The sequence below is a fragment of the Hemicordylus capensis genome, chromosome 2, assembly GCF_027244095.1.
Source record: "Hemicordylus capensis ecotype Gifberg chromosome 2, rHemCap1.1.pri, whole genome shotgun sequence".
Classification (NCBI taxonomy): domain Eukaryota; kingdom Metazoa; phylum Chordata; class Lepidosauria; order Squamata; family Cordylidae; genus Hemicordylus; species Hemicordylus capensis.
Genome location: NC_069658.1, coordinates 125,838,563 through 125,856,427, shown reverse-complemented (window position 1 = coordinate 125,856,427; position 17,865 = coordinate 125,838,563). Strand labels below are relative to the sequence as shown.

Genomic DNA, 17,865 nt, shown 5'->3' with positions numbered 1-17,865 from the left:
CATGGCTAATGTTTTTAATTGAGCTCAGCATGCCACCTTTTCTCCTTGTCCCCAGACCAGTTTTGACAAGAGATGTGGGGCTTCAGCTCTTAGTGCCCATGCCTAGTGACACTCCCCTGCCTTAAACTCTCTGTATTGTGGATGTCCTAGCTAAAACACATACAGAGGACATGAGCTCCCCATGTGGAGATGGAGCTGCTGGATATTCTTTCCTCTCTAGCAGATTGCTAATGGAAATTTTGCACTGTTGTCTGAACAAATTGCATTGCATTAGAATTCTGCTCTTTGGCTGGAGCAGTGAATTAGACGAGGGATATCATTTAGGGGTTTTTCCCTACTGGGCATAATACCCAATTTATTTTCATTTACATTAATTTTTCTACATCAATGGCTGCAAGATGCATTAAACTATTAAATGCAGGCAATTCCCAGGTCATGAGATGCAAAATTGAAAGGTGTAATGAATATATATTTATAACATCTAGAAACCCTCACACTGATGTGGAGGATACTAGTATGCAAAATGGTATGACTCTGTTTAATCAGTTTGACAATTGGATGTCATAGAAGACTGCCAATGTTCCATGGGTTCAGGTGATACAATAATGACACAATGAGTGAAGTGTTTGGAAATGAAAACTTACATCTAGGCAGACTTGTCAAGGGACTGGGGAAAGGGAAAGTAACCTCTGCTAGTGGAACATCTCTTCTTTGCAAAGTTAGTGCAAGGCAAATGTTCTTTTTAATGACTACATCTCATTTGAAATTATACGTATTTAACTACAGTCATTCTTTAGGGGCCACTGCATATTTGACTACACTGGTGCGGAGGCTGCTTAACCCCATTGCTTTTCCCTCTAGAAGAAAAGGAATGTTTAACAGCCCTAGATGTTTCTCCCCCTAGAAGAAAGGGAATGTTTGACTGCAGTCTTAGGGCCAGTCATGCAGGTTCTTCCTCAGGAGGCAAGGCAATGATTGGATAGGAGATAGTCATGTGATTGGCTTCACCCATGCAGTTTTGCGTGACCTTGAAATGTTAATATGGCAGTGTGGAAAGAAGCCATGGAGAATGGCTCCCACACAGCTTGAATAAAGTATGTTTTGCATTGCTAGGAAAAACAGTACATTGTGAAAATCCAGATTTGGCAGATTGTTTTCTAAATCTGGATTTCCCCTTAGAATTGTAAACTCCCAGGTTCCGGACCACTTCTTTCTTATTTATTTATTTATTTATTTATTGCATTTACATACCGCCTAATATAGAAATCTCTAGGCGGTGTACATAATTAAAATAAATATAAAACATTTAAAATTCATAAAAAGATAAGAATCATTATAGAGGGGAAAAACACGCATTAAAATTTAAAATTTGATCTCTGTTGAAGGCCTTGAAAAATAGGTACGTCTTCAGGGTCCTCCTAAAAACAAACAGAGAAGGAGATGCTCTTATTTAAGCAGGGAGCATGTTCCAAAGCCCTGGGGCAGCCACAGAGAAGGCCCGGCCCCAAGTCGCCACCAAACAGGTTGGTGGCAACCATGCCAGACTTCTCCAGATGATCTTAATAGGCGACAGGGTTCATGACAGAGAAGGCGCTCTCTTAAATACCCTGGACCTAAGTCGTTAAGGGCTTTATCGGTAATAACCAGTACTTTGTATTTAGTTCAGAAACATATTGTAGCCAGTGCAGTTCTTTTAGAATCAGTGTTATATGGTCCCTTCTGGTAAACCCAAAGACCAATCTGGTTGCCACATTCTGTACCAATTGAAGTTTCCAAACTATGTACAAAGGCAGCCCCATGTAGAGTGCATCACAGGAGTCAAGCCTAGAGGTTACCAGCATATGTACCACCATTTTAAGCTCATTTGTCTCCAGAAATGGATGTATCTGGCGTATCAGCCGAAGCTGATTAAAAGCACTCCTGGCCACAGACTCAACCTGAGGTCTTCTCAGCTGGCCCTCCTTAGTGTCCCAGGCCCTAGTGTAGTCCATGGTGCCTGGGCCCGTAGGAGGGCCTTCTTTGTGGCTGCCCCTCTTCTTTGGAACGCTCTTCCCTCCCAAATTCGTTCAGCCCCACCCCCCCCAGCTGTTTTTAAGGCCCTTCTTAAGACCTACCTGTTTCGCAAAAGGTTGGTATTGTTGTCCACTGTCTAGAGTCTTTGGAGGAGGTGGTATAAAAGAAAATCCAAATAAATAAATAAATAAATAAATAAAATAAGCAAGCCACCCTCCCTAAAGTGACTCCAGGTGGTTTACATTAAAATCAGAAATACATAACAGTTAAAATCAGAAATCAGTTAAAAGCAGATTAAAATTGCAATTAAAACTAAATATCATTTAAAAGCTAGGCTAAAAGGATGGGTCTTTAAGTCTCTCCTGAAGAACTCCAAGGAATATAATCCTCTCATCTGGGGGGAGCATGTTCTACAACCCAGGGGTGACAACACAGACGTCTCTATCTCAGGTTGCCACCAGTTCAACTGGTGGCATCCAAAGATGGACCCCTCCTGATCATCTCAATGAGTGGCGGGGATCTTGTAGACAAAGGTATCCTCTGAGGTAACCTCATCCTGAGTCATTAACAGCAAAATGTAGTGACCAGCATTTGTACTTTGCCCAGAAACTTATCAGCAGCCAGTGCAACTGGTTAAGAACAGGCATAAGAACATAAGAACAGCCCTGCTGGATCAGGTACAAGGCCCATCTAGTCCAGCATCCTGTTTCACACAGTGGCCCACCAGATGCCTCTGGGGACCCCACAGGCAAGAAGTATGTGCATGCCCTCTCTCCTGCTGTTGCTCCCCTGCAACTGACATTGAGAGGCATCATGCCTCTTTGGCTGGAGATGGCCCACAGCCACCAAACTAGTAGCCATTGATAGACCTGTCCTCCATGAATCTGTCTAAACCCATTTTAAAACCATCCAAGTTGGTGACCATCACCACATCCCATGGCAAGGAATTCCATAGACTAATTATGCACTGTGTGAAAAAATACTTCTACTTGTTGGTCCTAAATTTCCCAACCTTCAGTTTCATGGGGTGACCCCTGATTCTAGTGTTGTGAGAGAGGGAGAAATTTCTCTGTGTCTACCCTCTCCACTCCTTGAATAATTTTATACACTTTGATCGTGTCTCCCCTTAGTTGCCTCTTTAATATGGTCTCTCTGGGATACCCCAGAGTCCAATCTGTCTGCCACATTTTGAACTAACTGAAGTTTCCGAATGACATACAAAGGCAGCCCTACACAGAGCACACTGCAGTAGTACAACTTGGAGGTTATCAGCTGGTGCACCACTGTTTTCAGGTCATTCTCAAGGAATGGGAGGATTTGTCAGATCAATCACAGCTGATAAAAAGTGCTTCTGGCCACAGCCTCAACCTGAGACACCAGGGTGAGAGATCCGGGTCCAATAGCACTCCCATGCTACAAACCTGTTCTTTCTGGGGTGTGTGTGTGTGTGCGTGTGTGTGTGTGACCTCATCTAGAACAGGAAGTTCTATTCCATCTTGCAGATTATGACCTCAAACGATGAGCACCTCCATCTTGCTTGGATTCAGCGCCAGTTTATTCTCCCTCATCCAGCCCATTACTGCCTGAAGGCAGGCATTTAAGGGGCTAACACCATTTCTTGATGTTGATGACAAGGAGAAATAGATTTGGGTGATACTGATACTGATAACAACCCAATGCCAGAACCCCTAATAACTTCACCCAGAGGTTTCATGTCGATGTTAAAAAGCATTGATTTGCTTCTGATACACGTTTACATCAAATCACTGGGCTGTAAAAAAAAAAAAAAGTCTAAGTTTCACTGTTGCCTCTTGATAGAAGCTTTTGCTCTCTCATAGAGATGTATACACACTCCCCGCCCCCAGCCATTTCTCTAAATTTATCAACAGTATTTGATTTCCCTTAGAAATGATTATTGATGTTTTCTGTAAGTGCAACCCTTGGAAAGCAAGCTTTTGTTGGTAGATACGCAACTCCACCTGAGAGCTAAAGATATATTATTATTACTGTTCTTGCATCCGTGAAAATTTCTATACATATTTTTACTTGAGCAGGACTATTAGCATTTGCATCACATTTTTTTGAAGACAAGCTCAAGGTTTTCCTCTTATTCATTTAAAACTTTTATACCCCACCCTTCCAGTACATTACTGCTCAGGGCGGCTCACAACATTTATAAAACAGTCACAATATAAAATCAGACTATTAAAATTAACCAAATTAAACAGGTTAAAAATCCAAGCTAAAATCACAATCAAAATTAGCTTTTAAAATTCCAAATTAAAATCTTAAAGCTAAAAACAAAGAATCATAAAAACTAAAAACTAAAGACTCTTCTGCTTTTAGTTACAGCACTGCTGCAGATTATGAGGTGAACATCAGAAATTGATATCACTGGGCTTCATCTGCAATGAATGGTTCTGTCTTAGCCTATTTTGCACATATGTGCTTATCATTTGATGAATGCAACTTCATGTATTTATTTATTTATCTACACCACAATAACTGGCATGTGTAAATGGGCCATCACCAGTGTATTGCCACAGAAAAACTTCCAGATGATCTAATCTCACCTCAGTACAGTCCTTTTCAATGGAACCAATTCACACATTCAGCTTCCAGTCATCAGCTTCCAGTCATTGTAGACAAAATCACACCATGATATACTTACATCTGTGAAATGCTATTTACCATTAAGGTACTATCTGAGAGAACAGCACTGGGAACAGCTGACCTCCTGTATTCACAGGGTTATTGTTCACCTCCTTAACGTTTTAGATTGAGACAAATACCTAACTTTATTTGTCATAAAATTGTTATTGTCTATGCCATAAAGGTGAGCATTTATTTTAGTATAAAAGGGATGTTAATTGGGTATAGTTCCTCAATATCACTTATTCTCTTACATATACATTTCATTTTATATACACCATTAAGCCCTGATCAATATTTGGGGATGGAAAGGATTCAAGCAAGATTAATTGGTAACCCTGGTTTTGGAATATTTTGCTTTTTCTTGTAGCATGTAGCATATGTTTTAATTTTGTTGTGTTTTACAAAGTTGTAACTTAGGAATGGGATGCAGCATTCCACGAACCAATTGCATCCCATTCACACAAGAGGGGGGTGGTAATTGTTGCTGATTCTCCCTTCCACCTCCTGTGCCCACCTCCTGTGCCCCTAAATCTGCTCCTGAGGATTGGGGTTGGGCAGGCTCTTGAACAGAATGGTAGACAGCATGGTGGCGGCGGTGAGGCTGCAGCAGGAAGGGGGATCAGCAAAAATCACTCCCCTTTGCACAAGTGCAACTACCTTCTATTTGCAGAACACTTTAGGATACAACCCCTTGTCTTTCCATTCAAGTTTGGTGTATATTTATCCACCCTGCTCTGTGTTGATGATAGCACAGACTTCCCTAAACATCTGATACCTTGGTTGGGCACATTTTTTCCTAGATTAAAATGTGAGGCATGCCCCACCCACCCCCTCTATAATATTGTAAGTTTCTGCATCCTCCTGTGTCAAGCACTTCCCTGGGTTATGAAAATGCCAGACTCAAAATAAGGGAAATAATTTATGATATGGAGCAGCAAATTGATCAGGGCTCCATTCCGCTTGGTGTCTTTTTGGGCAATCAAATTCTGAGCTTTACCCCTGCCAACTATTTAAACCAGCTAACAGTCCCAAAGTACCGCGAGCCCTGACATTGGCCCAATGCAATGCCTTGTGCACAGCTGTGTTGGAAGGGAGATATCAAAGAATTCCATATGGAGAGTGTATTTGCCCCTGTGGCTCTGGTGAGATTGAAATGACAGCTCATGTACTCTTGTACTGTCACTATTACTGTGATATTTGGCATAAGCTCATCTCTTCAGATATTAGCTCATATCCAGGTTGTACTGCTTCCTTTTACCTAAATTTCCGCTTGGCAGATCAGAATGACTCTAGATCCTATAATGTGGCTAAGTTCTGCCTTATAGCTTTCAAAATTCATTTAGAGCTCATTAAGAACTAAATATTCTATGAGATTTAACACCGCTCTGTATTAATTACATAATTTTGATGTCTTGCTACCTTTATACTCAGTGTCATTCTTTTATTAGTGTTGACTAACCTTTATATATAGTTTTATGTTCATAGTTTTAACTTCTAGCTTCTTCTACTTATTATACCAAGTAATTTTATAGAGACTTTTTATTATTTTGTAGGAGTAGATGGTTTGAACCGTTTTTGCCTATTTTTGTCTGTTGTGCTGGTCAAAGAATGAAATAAAGACTATGACTATGACTATGTGTAAAGGACTCCAGGCGGCCTCTGAATTACAGCCACTGGAGGAGCAATATTCCACTGTTCCGGCAATCTGTTTCCTTCAAAGTCTAACCCAGGGAACTGCTGCTTCCAGCTCTCCAAGTCACAGAGCTCCTTCTCCTGGCAGCTCTCCTCCTAGACTGGCCCCTCATCATTGGCCAGTCCTGGTTTATATAGCGCTTGGCAGTGGGGGCAAGACTCGTGAGATCTCGCCGCTTTGCGAGACTTTGGCCTAAGGTCTTGTGAGAGTTGTCCCTGACCCTGTGACAACGTGCCATCTTCAAGCGACAGCATGCTGCTATCCTGTAGGGGGCAGGAAGACACTCCCCAGCCAGGGGAAGCTGCCACATCCAGGGATGCATGGCCAGGAGAGACTGGCACCAGCCGCAATGGGAGGGTTGGCTCTCGAGTGTCGGCCCGATCCCTTGCAGCAGCCCACGGCCCATTGCAGGATCCCAGACGAATCTATCTATCTATCTATCTATCTATCTATCTATCTATCTATCTATCTATCTATCTATCTATCTATTGGTCTTTGTTACTCTTGCCTATATTTTTGGACTGTCCTGGACTATGGAAGCTCATACTGAAGAAGGGAACAATGCACTGTATACTAAACCAAATGGAAAATCTGACATTTTTGTTGTGTACTATGAAAAGATTCTAGCAGAGAGGCCAAACTCAGGCTAACTTTGCTTGAAGAAAAGGGGCCTCCAGCAAGAGAGGCAGGCGCAGCTGGGCACCACATCGCCAAAGAGAGTCTGTGGAGATCTGTGGAGAGTCTGTGGAGATCCACAAGTGGATCTCAACGCATGATCCACAAGTGGATCTCAACGCATGATCCACTTGTGGAACTCTCTGAAAATAAAACTTTTCAGCTTTAAAAGGTGTGGTGGTTGGGCTCTGAGGTTACGATCACATGATAAGATCTATGAGGTTACGATCTTATGAAAAGATCTATTTTATTACCTACTGAGGCAATAAAAGAACTGGATATTTACAGCAGATGTTCTGACTTCACACGACCATAACTTACCTGGCCTGGGGAGGGCTGGGGGGAAGGCAGGCGCCTTCCTGCCTTCCTTCCCCCACACTACCTGCGCCGCTCCCAGGCTGCCCAGCGCCGTGTGTCCACATGACCAGTGTGCAAGCACTCTGGGAGCAGTTAGGGGGTAGGGTCACTGTGTTATGAGTTTGCCTAACTTTATTTGCTATGGTTTTGCCTGGCAAATTTGATGGGTGATCAAGGGTAATTGTCCTTTTAATTGCTTTAATTGTCCCTTTAATTGTAATGCTGCCCCTGAACTTGTGGTGACAGCAAACAACCTGGATGGCTTTAAGAGGGGTTTGGATGACTTCATGGAGGAGAGGTCTATCAATGGCTACTAGTCGGAGGGCTGTGGAGCCTCAAAGGCAGGATGCTTCTGAGTACCAGTTGCAGGGGAGTAACAGCAAGAGGGAGGGCATGCCCTCAACTCCAGCCTGTGGCTTCCAGCTGCATCTGGTGGGCCACTGTGTGAAACAGGATGCTGGACTAGATGGGCCTGATCCAGCAGGGCTGTTCTTATGTTCTTATGAGAGAAGGCAGCAGATAAATGGTTGGGGGCCATAGGTCTTCAAATGTATGTGGAGACTGGAAGATCCCTTTCATCGGCACCTTGTCAAAAATGATATATGGTTCTTGGTACTGTATCGAGATGAAGAAGAAGAATTATCAGGCCTGGTGATAGCAGTTGGGGGAGTAAACAAGCCCTGTCAAAAGGTGGGAATTGGAATTTTTGATGGAATCCAGGTTGCCATGATCAACACAGAATATTAGATTTCTAATGACTATGGAGATGAGGAGCCTAAAGAACCAATGAGAAGTTGGGGTACAACAGGTGGAAACCAATCAAGAGTCTGAAAAGACAGACAACGAAGAAGTGTGACTTCTGGGCTATAGAAGTCACATTAATAGGAAGATAGCAGACTTTACCTCTCTTTCTTCCTACACATATCTTTCATTTCCCCTTCTTGTACCTTCTCTCCCTATTGTTATTCAAGATGCCTTCTCTCCCCAAACCAATTTCCCTTTTTCTTCCTTTTTCTCCTTCATAACAGTAGACTCAAGTAGCCTATCCCCTTCTACTGTCTCTCAAAACGTATTTTTTCTTTCTTTCACCTTTTCTCCCTCATTACATTAGCCTCAAATATTCTTTCCTCTTTTAAATGTACCAACTCTATCTATACAGTTTATTATACTTCTATAGACTTATCTATTCACTAAATAGATAACTATTGACTTAGTTTTTTATTTTTATATATTCGCTAAATAGATAATTAGTTACTTAGTTTCATATTTTTTTAGTTTTTTCTTTCTTTTTGGATAAATCTGAAGATACTTCAAGCTGCCAGAAGGGTAAATATAATATTTAGGGGTTTTTTTGGAGGGGGGAGTAGGTTAAAGGGTCCTAGTGGGTAGGGTTTATTATTAATTCACAACACCACTCTTGATAATAGCTTTGAATGCTGCATATTTAGCATATTTTGCTTACGCTTGTATTTTGATGTACCATGTATTTTACATTTCATGTGTCTGTTGCTACCTTTTACCATCCTATATGCCTCAAGTCTTTGAATAAAACTTTTCAGCTTTAAAAGGTGTGGTCGTTGGGCTCTGAGGTTACGATCACATGATAAGATCTATGAGGTTACGATCTTATGAAAAGATCTATTTTATTACCTACTGAGGCAATAAAAGAACTGGATATTTACAGCAGATGTTCTGACTTCACACGACCATAACTTACCTGGCCTGGGGAGGGCTGGGGGGAAGGCAGGCGCCTTCCTGCCTTCCTTCCCCTACACTACCTGCGCCGCTCCCAGGCTGCCCAGTGCCATGTGTCCACATGACCAGTGCGCAAGCACTCTGGGAGCAGTTAGGGGGTAGGGTCACTGTGTTATGAGTTTGCCTAACTTTATTTGCTATGGTTTTGCCTGGCAAATTTGATGGGTGATCAAGGGTAATTGTCCTTTTAATTGCTTTAATTGTCCCTTTAATTGTAATGCTGCCCCTGAACTTCTCATCTCTTGGAGAAGTGGAGAGATCCTCACAATATTTTTCCCAGTTGGTTCCAAGAACAATGGCTAGGCATCTTCCCGCAACTACAGGATAGCTCCTGGCGACCTATCCTTAGCTTTGTGCAGTCAGTCACGACTTTCTAGGCATATGATGCTTCTGGGATTTCCCCATGACCATTAGTTGTAGTAGAGGCTGCATCAGGAAATCTCAGTGCATCCTTATTCACCTGGGATAATGTCATTGCCCGTATATGGACAGAAAAAGGGGAATCAGTACAGCAAGGGGCTTTTCCACTCCAGGCATAGAGCAGTGAATACATTCAAAATGGTGAATTAAGTTTTTGATGTGTATTTCAATCTTTCACAAGCACATTTTGGGAATTACTGACCTTATGCACCAGGAGAATTATACCTAATAAGTTGGCTGCTGAACTCTTAGCAAAGAGTGATATCAAATTAGCAAGAAACAAAAGATCCCCAGATACCACTCATAGATGGAAAATTGGGATGACAGACTGCTAGGGTCAAACTAGATATGAAAGTGACAGACTAAAGTGTTAAGATCCAAGTCTGTTGCCAAACCCAAATGAGTTGTGTTAGGCTGAATGGGTGATCTAAAGCACAGCATAGCCAGGCAAAGGAGGGAGCTAAACCCTCCCCCTGCCTGGGGATGAAGCAGTTTTAAGGCAAAAGGTGCATGTGGGAGGGCTGATCTCCCCCTTCTTGCCAGCCCATGTTACACTTGTAGCTGCCTTCCATCCAAACCCACTTCATATAGATTCGTCAGGATCAGAGTCAGGTCTAGTGCCATCTCATCTGGTTTGAACCTTTGAGGCCGCAGCCCTGAAGTTTCTTGAAAAATATGGATATTTAGTGAAATATGTTCCCTTTTTAATAGGAAGTAATCCATTTTGGAGAAGCATCACACGTAATTTGGTGCAATTGAACTTCGTCTTTAACCTTTTGCTATGATTTATGTGATTAGGTCACCAGAGAAAGTAGTTTTCGAAAGCATGATTAACCACTTTAAGGAAATCATTTCTGTCTTCAAGCACTTTGTGTAACTGCGCTCTTCAAGTGTTTGTCCTTCCTTGTAAAATTGTCTCGGGGTGGAGGGGGAGAGAGAGAAATGTGGAAACATTTTGCTTTGAAGAATTGTCTCAGATTTGAAAAGCGAGGAGCCTGGAGGACAAAGGAGTCGGTAGCAAATTGACTGGAGGTTGGATTCTACTGCTGAATATTAGCATGGATGTGATTTCAGTAGAACAACTGCTGCACTATGCTGTGCAGGTATCTATCTATAGCTTACTAGAACAGAGTCATGCAGTATCAATTAATACACCTTCTATGCACTATAATCTATTATTGGGAACAGAAAGCATTTGCTAATAGATCATGAGGTCATTCACACAATCGAAAACTGTGTTCTACCCAGGTTTTGGAGCTGTGTGTACTCCCAATTTTTGATTGTGTGGAAGCAAGGTTAGAGGAAAACCTGGGTAGAAGTGATTGTGTGGAAGCAAGGTAGGAGAAAAAGCTACCCAGGTTTTCCTCTAACCTTGCTTCCACACAATCACTTCTACCCAGGTTTTCCTCTACCCTTGCTTCCACACAATCAAAAATTGGGAGTACACACAGATCCCAAACCTGGGTAGAACACAGTTTTCAATTGTGTGAATGACCTCCTTATCTTTTTATATCTATCTATCTATCTATCTATCTATCTATCTATCTATCTATCTATCTATCTATCATTGTCTTTTTGTGATATAGAATCTTTGGAATGTGTATTATAATAAACATAAATCCTAAGTAATTGTTAACAATGCTGATAGAATGTAGTGGCTAAGAGTGTGAGATGGGAAATCACTAGGGAGTCTTAGGCAAGTCACTATTCTTTCAGCCTCAGCACTTGCATCTGCATTATAAGGATAATACTGACCTTGCAGGGTTGTTTGAAGAGATATTGAGTTAATGTATGTGTGAACCACACTGAAAACCAGGGGTATAGCTAGGAGAGAGGGGGCCCGTGTTTTCCCCTCTCCCTGCAGCCTCTCAGAGTGAGGGAGATAATGAAAAAAATAGGGAGGGGTAGAGCAGAGGGCCCAGGTTTTTTGAACCCATCCGCTCAATTATAGCTATACCCCTGCTGAAAAGGTAAAAGAAATCCTACATTAATTAAGCCTTCCCAGCTTCTGACTTATCTAGCTAAACACTGCTGACTCACAAATGATGGTGCACCAGGGGATGAATATGCCTCCTGCATTTTGCTGCTTGCTCTGAATGGCAGAAAATTATTTACTTATATATTTATTTGTAAGATCCGTATGCTGCCATTTTTCACAACCGAATTCATGGCGACTTACAAAACTCAAAATAACCATTAGGGATGCACGCAAAATTGATTTTGTATTATGCTTCGAGCTCAAAACAAAACACAAAATGGCTGATACGTTTTGCGGAAACAGCGGTCGAGCCAGCTGTTTCAATGAAACAACTCGAAATGTTCCTGGGTTTCAGCCAAAGAGAACAATGGTGAAACTTGAAACACCCCATTGTATGGTTAGCTCCTAGGGACACCATCATGGGTTGGGCGGTAGGGCATGATGGGTGCTACCTACCACCACTACCTACCATATATTAAAAAGCAGTGGATAGATGCTTTTTAATATATGGTGGTGTTTGGCTCGATGGTCAACATCCTGACTAAGTGTGTGGCCATGCACCAGGAAGAAGCGTCCCTGCTGCAGAGAGCTTCCTTAGCTCCTCTGCATCTATTGTGCAGCAGCGGGTAATTGTTGCTCTCCTTCCCTGAGGGCTGCACAGCCCTTAGGGACATGTTTTCAGGTGGCACAGGGCACTTATGGGGGAAGGAGAGATTGGTGAAAATCTCCCTCCTGTGCACTCCTCTATTGTTAGAGAAATAATTAACTCTTGTGACTTCCTGAGAGGGATGCATATGTTGAGTTTTCCCTCTTTACTTCTCTAATATCAATTCTTTTCGCTCTATGAACAATGTTAAATCAATTTTCACCTATGCTCTGGTAATTTGTTATCTAGGTCAGGGGCAGGCATTCAGTAGCTTGGGAGCTACTGCAAGCTCCCAGGTTTATCTGAAGTAGCTCTCCAGACGTTTGGATTTGATACTTCTCCCTTCCCTTATAGCCAACACTGAAAATTTGATTGGTTGGCTGAGAGGGGGCATGGTTCAATCTCTCTCCCTTTTCAGGTAGTTCAGGTACTTTACTTTCTCTCCCATTAATTTCTTTTCAGCCCAAACCCCACAAAGGAGTCTCCCTTGCTTCCCTCTTGCCCTGCAGCAAAATTCTCTTGGAATTCAGTGATTTAAAATTCCTTATTTTGTAGATGCCAATTTTTCTACAAGCTGCCATTTTTTTACTGGTTCTGCAGCCCATATTGTGCTGGTTCTCCACCTCTCCAAAGTGCTGTTTCAAACTGGTAGCTCCTAAGATTGTGTGTGTGTGTGTGTGTGTGTGTGTGTGTGTGAGAGAGAGAGAGAGAGAGAGAGAGAGAGAGAGAGAGAATCTCCTCACTGACATTTCTTTTTGCTGTCTTTTGCCTCTTTTTCAGTCTGAAATTCTTCAGAAATGCTTCTGACTGTCATATTTTAATCTCATTTAAAATTATGCATCTTAACAATAATAAGATGTTTCATCTTCTGTTATCTCCTTATTATAGAGCTAACTACAAGAATCACCTCTATAGTTAAGGTGAGTGCCTTTTCCAATATTCTGTTATTATGTGGCCTGAGTATGCTGTTAGTTATATAAAATAAAAATCATTTATCTGATCAGTAACACATTTGGTGTAGAAAATCTACCTGGGGAGAGTTATGATTTGACCAAATTTCAGAAAAATATGAAAAAAGTATGTGTTTGCTTAAAGTATAGTCATCACACTTTTTTGATCCTGTTTCTGACAACACAAAATGTATCTTCACTTTCCACCCGAAGAAAAGTTTCAAGATTTGAACAAAAATGGGTTGGACAAAATAAATCATATTTACTTGTGATGAGTGATCCCTCCATCATGACTCATGTTTGCTTTGGATTGGAAATAAGTGGAGCTATTTTCCCTCATCCTGGTAAGAGTTCGGCTTATTTCTGAGCCCGATCTGAATTCATTCCTCTCCAAAATTCTCTTCTCCCCTCACGCATATCCCCTGACACCCACCCTGTCTATCCTTACTGCCATACAATTCCCTAAACCCTTTCCCTCTTCCCTTTAAACCCACTTACTCCCTTGGCTGGCAGTGGCAGAAGAAGTGAGCCAGCGTGGTGTAGTGGTTAGAGTGCTGGACTAGGACTGGGGAGATCCGAGTTCAAATCCCTATTCGGCCATGATACTTGCTGGGTGACTCTGGGCCAGTCACTTCTCTCTCAGCCTAACCTACTTCACAGGGTTGTTGTGAGGAGAAACTCAAGTATGTAGTACACCACTCTGGGCTCCTTGGAGGAAGAGCGGGATATAAATGTTAATAATAATAATAATAATAACAACAACAACAGCAGCCTATATTCTGCAACGATATCTATAACAGCAACAACATTGACAATAAAATTCAGCCATCCCAGGTCGTTGGGAAGGACTCGATGTCTGGATAAAACAAACCAGTCAATAACACCTGTCTGACTGTGTAAATAAATAATAATAATAACAACTTGCTACAAATAACTCAGAGCCAACAAAGTTGCCACAATTCTCATTCTGGCTGTAGAAGGAGAAAGATGCCTGCTTCCCTCCCCTCCGCCCACACGCAGCCCTCCTCTGACCTGGATGAAAGGCCCCACCAACCCTTGGGAAATGGAGTTCAAAGTGCTGTTGACCTTACACCCCCACATCTGTTTCCCCCCTATGAGCCTCCAAAGAGGTTTTCCCTCCCAAACAGGGATCCAGAACTCTGCAGGGGTAAAAATGGCTGGGGATGATTTGGGTCAGAAAAAGAGTGGGTAGAGAAAGGGTTACAGCTTAGTGTATCTCTGCTCTATTCCCCCCCCCCACCCCTCCTTCTACACATAAAGTGGCTGCTGTGGTTTAAAACCACACATTTGGAAGTAAGGTCTAGTTTAGCCCTTAAAATCCTCCCTCCTGCTAATATCGCTTCTTCTTTTCTGGAGAGGGCCTGCTGCTATCCATGCACACACGATTTTGTCTGGCTGTGGGCACAAGTACCAGCTGAAAACTACAAATTCTTCCTATAGTAGGCAGGTTGTGACCCATCAAAATTCCCTGGCTGGCTGAACAGTGATTAACATTTAAAATATATGCAAACTAGGCTCCTAATTAAAGTTCAATAATGTAAGGCTTTGAACCTGTTCACTGCCTTTGGAAATAATCAGAAAAGCAGCCTGCTTATCACCCAAAGTCATTATCATAAAGCACTGCGTTTCCAGCCCCCTCCACTCTTCATCTCTGCAGCAGTGACAAGAATTGTGTCAAAGCCACAGAACGTTACTCGAAGGGCTGCTGCCGCTCATGTTCGTTTTACGGCGGATTCAGACACTGCTGGGATGAAACTGTGTGACACATGCTCCACCCGGATGGCTTTTGTGGCGCTGAAAGACAGATTTTAGCAGGAGAGGGCGGGAATTTAGACTCAGGTCCACAGATCTTTCATCTTCCCAATGAGAACTGACAGAAACTACTCATTGAGGCTATTTTCACGCGTGGTGGCTGGGCTTCAATGAGGTTTCCACTGAGTGTGTGAACTGGCGGGAGCTGTGTGGCTCCTGGCGGCAAACCTGTTTAATTCCCCCCTTAAATGAAGTTGGTGGAGCGAGCGGCAACGGAGGGCTCCCCAGAATGCCCTGCGCACTCGTGTGGGGCATTCTTGGACTTCTGGGGGCTGGGAGGTCCCCAAACCCCGCCGCCCCAACCGGCTCTGTGGTGGAGCCGGTAATCATGTGGGCAGCAGATCCAGCCGCCCAAGGAGGATGCCCTGCTCATCTGTGGGGAGAGTGGGTCAAGCTCGTTCTTCCCGCAGAACCCTCTTGGGCTCTCCACAGTGCTTGTGTGGAGAGCCTTATTATTTCTCATGAACATCTTGGATAATGTTGAACCCCACCCCACCTTCCCCTGCCCCTTTGAAATGTGGTCAGCACTGCTTGCGAAAATGTTTTGTACCATTCGTTTGCCATGCCCTCTTTCTCTCTCACTCAACGGGCTTCATTTGCCTTCAGTGCGCTCATCAGATAGCTGTGGCTGAGGACATGCATTGCTTTTATGGGAGCTGCTGGTTGCAGTATCCTTTCCCCTCCAAGGGAAAATACAGAAGAAATTAAGAAGCCACTACAGCAATCAACATCTTACAGCTTCCAAAGAGAATCAGCCCTGCCTCCCTGCCCTAGAGGAATATTTGCTACAGCAATAGGTTTTCCCAGCTTCTGTAGGAACATTTTATAAGGGCACTCAAGGAGAAGAAAGGAAAAAGGCCTCTCGGCTTTGCTTTTGTTGATATGCTCATATAAGGGATTTGGAAGATCCAATGAGGAAACCCAATAAAGGCGAGGAGAGATATAGGGTCAGTGGCCTAATATACTTGAGTTGTTTAATCACTAAAACGTGACTTGCCGAAGGGACCAAAATTGATAGTGGCCTGGCTGTTTTCATCATGGGGCCACTACATTTATTTGCCTGTCAGGGGCCTTTAAAGGTATGATGTATTGCCCCATAAGCCAACATCTGTGGAATATTAAATGTTATATATCAGGAGCCTTCATAACGCAAACTCTTTTTTATTATTAGGTTGAATTCAAAGGAAAAGTTGGGGAGGGGGGGAAGGACTGCTAATTTTAATTGTGCCATTTAAGCCATGTGACAAAGAATGCTTAAAACTGCCCAGAACCTTCAGAGAGGGTGGAATCGAAATGTAATGAATAAAAATAATAAATAAATAAATAAAACAATGCATGGCTTTCTCTGTTTCCCATCTTTTTGAGATCCTTCATTCTTCCTGGATAAGAGTTGATTTGCAAAGTGGCAAAGAAAACCCCTGATAACTGGGCCAAGAGGCACTTTTTAAAATGGCGTTTCTCTTAGATCTAGCAGGTGGGAAGCAACTGTGAACCCTGTTCCGTCCCAGCACAGCATTTCTCCAGTGGCTCTTGCTAGTGCCTACCTTGTGTTTATTTTTAGACTGTAAGCTCTTTGGAGATAGGGGACCATCTTTTCTTATCATGCTTTTTATGTAAACTGCTTTGAACACTTCTTTGTTGAGATGTGGTAACACAACAACAGTCACAACAACAACAATAATAAATTAACCCAAACTGCACAGAACTTGGAATTGAATCACGTTTCTTCGTAGTTTGTGGGCCAAAGGAGACATTACATTAAAGGCACAGCAGTCATTAAAAAAACAGCAGCTGCACATCTGGCTCCTAGCAGCGATAATACAACTGGCCCCATGTCCTGATATCTTGACATGCGGATGATTAAGGTTTCTTCTTGTTAATGCACTCTGGGAACTCCTGAGCTAATGTTTATAAAGGTTGTTTTTCCACTAGCAAGGCATACCAGGATACATGGGTCAAGTAGCATTGTTCAGCATACCTAGAAACTAGAAAGTCTACTTGTAGCAGCTGAATAGAGACTATTTCCTGAAAGCACTTGAGATGCTCATGTTGGATCTCTGTAGAAAAATGGTAAGGAAAATTGCTACAAATGTCTTTAGGAAAAAAAATGTCCATCGTATGTAGGTTCTTGAATGAGTTCTTTCAAGATATCCTTCTCTTGATAGCATTCAGCTCTTCTGCAGTCCTGAGAGCAGTGAATATGATAATGCAAAAATCCTAATTTCCCCATGCTGGCAAACCAGCCCATCCTTATAGATGATATATAGTTACTACTACTGCAACTACTCCAAATATTTATATACTGCTTTTCAACAAAAGTTTCCAAAGTGGTTTACATCAAGAAATAATAAGAAAGAAAGAAAGAAAGAAAGAAAGAAAGAAAGAAAGAAAGAAAGAAAAGGCAGATACCAGCAACAGCCACTGGAGGGATGCTGTGCTGGGGTTGGATAGGGCCAGTTGCTCTCTCCCTGCTAAATATAAATGAATTGCCACTTTAATGCACGATGTAATGCATTACCATCAGCTGTAGTAGAGGGCACGTATAAGAAAATTCCTATTAACAATTGGATTTGTCCTTGTGGCCAAGGTGTAGAAACAGTGACTCATGTTTTGTTATATTGTTTATTCTATAAGGATATTCGTTCTGAACTGATTGCCCTTCTTTTATTGAATATCCCTGGTAGAACTGAGGATGGGTATGTTTCTTTTCTGTTAGCAGACTATAGTGAATGTATAACACTGAATGTGGCTAAATTTTGTGCAGCAGCAGTCAAGATTAGATCTCAATTGTTTGAGTAAATGGTATTAGAATGATTAGCTCACTAATTCACCCCTCCCCACCCGCTTTCTGTATTTTGCAAAACAAGTTGTATTGTCTTGCTTTTGTTAT

At 42.3% G+C, this 17,865-nt stretch overlaps 1 long non-coding RNA gene across 1 annotated transcript in view; it reads left to right on the top strand.

Moving 5' to 3' along the window:
• Positions 1-17,865, top strand: part of LOC128345980 (uncharacterized) — a 60,619-nt gene that overhangs the window by 30,215 nt on the left and 12,539 nt on the right. Inside the window, exon 4 of the long non-coding RNA XR_008316725.1 lies at positions 13,081-13,112. This is a non-coding gene — a long non-coding RNA (uncharacterized LOC128345980). The remainder of the gene's footprint in view (positions 1-13,080; positions 13,113-17,865) is intronic.